We start from the raw sequence: 6,252 nt of genomic DNA, 5'->3' as shown, positions 1-6,252 counted from the left end.
GGCGATTGAGGCCGGATGCCCCGTCTGTGAGACCCATGCAGCAGCCATTAATACGAGAGGCATTTCATATCGCGCTGGGGAAAGAAAAATAAACAGGGGGCCCAGCGTTTTCACTCGTCATTAACACAGGTCATCCATGGCGGGTTTGTTCGTCTTACCTCCCCCAGTCACCCACCGCCCCCCCCCTCTTCCTTCAATGCCACGTGCCGATTTTGTTTTGGCTACTGTTTTAATCCTTCACCAACGATAACAAACAAAAAATGATATCCGTAAATATTAAGCCAGAGATTAGTATGTTCTTTCTCGTGGAGATGCGAGCGATGAAAACGGTTAAGCGCGCAGTCGGTGGTGCAGAGGAGGCTTGAGAAGGACGCAACTGGGCAGTTGGAGGCAGCCGTGCAATTGGGCAATATCCTGCTGGAATGGTGTTTCCTTAATCGAGTTTCGTGCAGGTATTTTTCTCATTAATATTTGACGAAAAAGAAATTCTACCACGACGCCGACACACAGTGGCCTACTCTTTTCGAACGACGTCGTGAGAGTTAAATTTCGATTTAAAGCTTTCGTGACTGCAGGGATTCATCTTCTTGATTCTTTCGGTAAAGTCACGTAGAATGGAAATAATAAAATAATATTCTGTTTTATTTGTATTATTTTATTATTTCCATTCTACGTGACTTTACCAAAAGAACCAAGAAGAGGGGTCGTGAGAGTTTTAACGTTGGTGTTGTATGATCCAATGCACTCCGCGGCGTTCACCAGGGCTGCCCACCCGTATCGAACCGCGAACCTCCGTGACCTCTCAGACGCTGGGCCACGTTACGCGAGCCTGGGGTCAGCGCTGTCACTTGGGGGTGGATGGCGGGCTGTGTGTACGTTTGTTGTTGTTGTTGTCTTGTTTTTGGTGAGCGGTGGCATTGTGGTTAGCGCACAACGGGCTCGCGACGAACCCGGCGACACGCTGTTCTATTCCCACCCCCTCCCCCCCCCTCGCGGTTAATGTCAGTGACGAATATCTGAACCCGTTGCTGGGCCTTCCTCAGGTCGACTGAGCCTTACGTCAGTAGCTGGGGAGGGTGTGTATACAACATCAGCACTGGGGAGAGAGACAAAGGCGGCCGGGCGTGGTCCCCCCCCCCCCCACACACACAATCACACGTGCCGCGGCTGCCTTCATAGATGCTACTCGCTAAACAGCACTTGCCCCAACAGCCTATTAAAGGCTACACGGGGAATCTTTGTCATTGTGTTGAGTCTATCACCCGTCGGCCGTACCGCACAAGCCCTTTAATTACGATAATGCGGCTGCGTGGCCACTGTCAGCACATCTCAGCTGAGAGCCTTTGCACCCCCCCCCCCCCATCATTTACCGAGCGGTGGCGGTAGGGGGAGGAGGGGGGGGGGCGCAAGGGGGAGGAGGAGGGGGGGCGCAAGGGGGAGGAGGTTCGGCCTTCGGCATGAACTCACGAGTTTCAAAATCAAAATGCCACTCATCCCAAACTCATTTGCAAATTCCCCTCTCCATCTCTCTCTCTTTCTGCGTTAAACCCCCAAGGTCGCTTGAAGCCACGGGGGGGGGGGGGGGCGGCGGACGACGGGAGGGGGGGTTGATGTCACCGCAGTGCGCCGCCCGTGCCAGGCTAGGTGCGCTTTCGAGACTCTTGAGGCAGCGTTCGGGGTCATGGGACGGACCGAAATTGTTGCGGGTTCAACAGACCACGCAGGGCTACCCGGAGGGCACGTACACAAGCAAGTCGAAATGAACATGATCGCCATGCCCCCACTACCCTTCCCGTTCCGTTGGAATGTGCGCCGATGGCTTCTTTATTGGCACATAAAATACAGATTGATGAAGAGCACAAGGCGGGCAAAATGAATTACGTTGAGGGAGAGAGAGAGACAGGAAGAGGATTAGAAGAACATGCGCAGCAGGTCAATGACATCGTCATTCAAGCTGCTAGGGAATGATAAGTTTGGGCTTTGCGCAGAGCGCGTTGTTGCTATGGTAGGGGATGTTGGCCTACGGCCAAGAGCCGCGGTGGCTATGAGATGTTAACTACCTCGCCTGGTATACAGGCAGTCGTGGGTTCGATCTCGACCCTGACACCTGCTGTATATTTGAAGTTTGCGCGTTTCTCTCTCTCATCATCATCACGGTGGCTAGGAGATGTTAACTACCTCGCCTGGTATACAGGAGGTCGTTGGTTCGATCTCGACCCTGACACCTGCTGCTGTATATTTGAAGTTTGCGCGTTTCTCTCTCTCATCATCATCACGGTGGCTAGGAGATGTTAACTCCCTCGTCTGGTATACAGGATGTCGTTGGTTCGATCTCGACCCTGACGCCTGCTGCTGTATATTTGAAGTTTGCGTGTTTCTCTCTCTCATCATCATCACGGTGGCTAGGAGATGTTAACTACCTCGCGTGGTATACAGGAGGTCGTTGGTTCGATCTCGACCCTGACGCCTGCTGCTGTATATTTGAAGTTTGCGCGTTTCTCTCTCTCATCATCATCACGGTGGCTAGGAGATGTTAACTACCTCGCCTGGTATACAGGAGGTCGTTGGTTCGATCTCGACCCTGACGCCTGCTGTATATTTGGAGTTTGCGTGTTTCTCTCTCTCATCATCATCACGGTGGCTAGGAGATGTTAACTACCTCGCCTGGTATACAGGAGGTCGTTGGTTCGATCTCGACCCTGACGCCTGCTGTATATTTGGAGTTTGCGTGTTTCTCTCTCTCATCATCATCACGGTGGCTAGGAGATGTTAACTACCTCGCCTGGTATACAGGCAGTCGTGGGTTCGATCCCCACCCATACGTCTGCTGCTGTATATTTGAAGTTTGCGTGTTTCTCTCTCTCATCATCATCACGGTGGCTAGGAGATGTTAACTACCTCGCCTGGTATACAGGAGGTCGTTGGTTCGATCCTCCGATTTTTTCCCCTCCATATTTTAGAAACGTGCGTTTATAGTCTCTGTCTTCTGCTCTACATTTACACACGAGAAGCGACTTATTTTGTTCTGGCAATAGTGGGCAGGTCGCTTCCGAAATGTGGCTATACAGCTGAGTGGTCCTTACACCTGGTAAAATAAAAGTTTTTCGTTTTTCATAGGTGCTGCTCGCTAACAGCACTTGCCACAACAGCCTGTCGAAGGCTATATCGGAGGGGGGGGGGTCTTTGTCTTTGTGTTTGAGAACCCGGTTATAACCACGGACCGTCTACGGCCTGAATTCGAACCGAATCGTTTTTAGCTTTTAACAACGAAGTGGCGGCCAAGGAACGGAACGCGACCGCCGAGAGAGCTCGTCACCCGAGGAGATGGAGCGACGAAACCAACGCATGTGTGCGTGCGGGCACTGGGTGGATTATCACATTGCAGAATCGCCGGGCAGTCGGGCGGCGGTGGTGGTGGTGGTGGGCGGTGGTGGTGGTGGAGAGTGGCGACCGATTTGTGGTTGGAAGGGCTTCATCCAGCAGTGGCTTGATGATGATGATGGTGATAACGACGACGACGATGAAGGTGAGGATCTATTTTATTCTGGCAGGGCGGGCGCGCTCTCTGAGATTTCGCTGGCTCCGTGTTTGCAATAAATCCCTGGGGGTTGGGGTTGAGACCTCTCGATTGACCGTGCGGGGTGGATGGGGGGGGGCAGAGAGACGGGGGGTGGGGGGCCAGGGGGTGGGTGGTGTGGGATGAGTCAATTTATTGCGTTCAGGGTTTAAAATGTGGTCGCTAAGAAGCGACCGGTCCCGCGTGTCGAGCGTATAATCCTCGTTGTCCTCTCGTCTCTTTGCTCCGTGAAGGCGAGAGAGGGAAGGAGAGAAATAATAATGTCTTCTTGGTTCTTTTGGTAAAGTCACGTAAAATGGAAATAATAAAATAATAAAAATAAAACATAATCAAATAATTCTCACGACGTTTCGGCCACAACGCAAGCAGCCGTCCTCAGGTGGATAACAGGTCTGTTCTCCACCTGAGGACGGAACCAAGAAGATGAATCCCTGCAGTCACGAAAGCTTTAAATCGAAATTTAATAATATGTCGTTTTATGGATCGAGCTCTGGTACGAAGGTTGTTTTTTTTATTAACTTATCTGCAACTAAACATAATTTTTTTTTATTTTACCAGGTGAGGCCCCGCTGAGCTCTATAGCTCTTTTTCAGACGCAGCCGTGCGGAGTGGCATTTAGATTCTTGGATCTTTCGGTAAAGTCATGTAGAATAGAAATAAAATAATATAAATAAAACATAACACAATTCTCACGACGTTTCGGTCACAACACAAAACTGACCAGAAAACTATTTAAAATGTAATTTTGAGCAGGCCCCATTGTGTTAACAAATGCAGCCTCCAACTCTGATTAACGCCGTTTTTTGGGTTAACACAGCTGCAGTATTAACCAGGGCTGTCGGCCTGGTTCGAACCGCGAACCCTCCGTGAAAAACGGCGAAACGTGCTCCCGCTGGGCCCTGTCACTGCCTCTAGGCGCAAAGAACCGAGAAGGGGCGGGGGGGGGCATCTTCCAAGTAGCCAGCAGTGCCGAGCGTAATCGCAATGATCCCCAGCCGTGATCTAGAGATTCATAAAGAGACGAGAGCCAGAGAGAAAGGGTTGAGAAAGATGGGAGACGGAGAGAGGGGAGGGGAATAAGAGAGGAGATGGAATACAGAGCGAGAGAGAGATAGACCCCAGCACTAACTCTTATCTAGGCAGCCCTGTGGCAAAAAAAAGTTATCTGTAGTAGCAGCAACAGCAACAGCAGCAACAACAACAACAAACACGAGCCATTAAATTCAATGGGCAAAAAGAAACAGCGAATTATATTCCAGCGTAAAGGTCATCCCATCAGTTCCTCGCGACCCACGCGGTCGCCGTTTCTTCTTATCTTCAGGGGATTCATAAAGCGCCTTAACTAATGTGCTTTAAAAAAAAAGAATGAACAATGGTACATATGAATGAAGTGGTGGAGATAAGGGGCCGTCCATAAATGACGTCACGCACCTGGGGGGGGGGGTCAGACATTTGTGACGAGGCGGGTGGGGGGGGTGAGAAATGTGACGTCACATCAAAATGCGCAACTTTAAATAAATATAGACAAAACGTTCTACTTAATTAAATACTTTTTAATAAATGTTTTCTCCTACAACATCAGAGTGCAGCGCCACAATAAATACGCACTACAATGACAATAGTTTATAGCGATTTGAAGCATGTTTTATTTTCAAAATGGAAAAAAACATTTTTGGGGGGGCAGAGCTTTGTGACGTCATATTTGAGGAGGGGGGGGTCTGTCTTTTTTGTGACGCCGTGTGACGAGGGGGGGGGGGGGGGTCAAAAATCGTCCAAGCTCGCTGACGTCATTTATGGACGGCCCCTGAGGTGAATGAAATAGAGAAAGAAGCCATGGGGGGGGGGCACATCTGCGCTGCGTGAATTCGGTCAAAGCGAAGTTGATGACAATGAATGATGATGAATGCTTGGATGGATTGAATGGGGAGTTGAGTGAACGCCGTGTGATGAGAATACGAAGAGGTGACAGCGACTGTGGTGGCGATGAGTGGGGAGGTTTTTAAGGGGTCGTGGGGTGAACTAGGGAACATCACCTTTCGATCCGACCTCGCGTCGCGGTCGTTTGTAAGAGTGGCGGCGATGTTTGTTTAAATACCCCCCCCCCCCCACCGCCGCTTCTGTCAAACCCCCGGCGACATTAGAGAGAGGGGAGAGAGGACGAGCACGGTTAGCGAGTAAGGGGTCGTCCATAAATGACGTCACGCGATTTTGGACGATTTTATACCCGCCCCCCCGCCCCCCTTTGTCACACGGGCGTCACAAAAAGTCAGACCCCCCCCACTCAAATATGACGTCACAAAGCTCTGCCCCCCCCTCCCAAAAAATAAAACATGCTGCAAATCGCTATAAACTATTGTCATTGTAGTGCGTATTTAATGTGGCGCTGCACTTTGATGTTGTAGGAGAAAACATTTATTAAAAAGTCTATTTATTTAAGTAGAACGTATTTTCTATATTTATGTAAAGTTGCTGCATTTTGATGTGACGTCACATTTCTCAAACCCCCCCCACCCCTCGTCACACATCGTCACAAATGTCTGACCCCCCCCCCCTACGTGCGTGACGTCATTTATGGACGGCCCCTAACGTGCTGGGTGATAGGGGTTAAAGGTGCGCTGAAGCCGCGGGTACCGCCAGCGGCTTCCGATGCGTCTGGGCCACCGTGACGACCAGCG

The sequence above is a fragment of the Lampetra planeri genome, chromosome 35, assembly GCF_965212315.1.
Source record: "Lampetra planeri chromosome 35, kcLamPlan1.2.h2, whole genome shotgun sequence".
Classification (NCBI taxonomy): Eukaryota; Metazoa; Chordata; class Hyperoartia; order Petromyzontiformes; family Petromyzontidae; genus Lampetra; species Lampetra planeri.
This window is presented reverse-complemented; position numbering follows the sequence as displayed.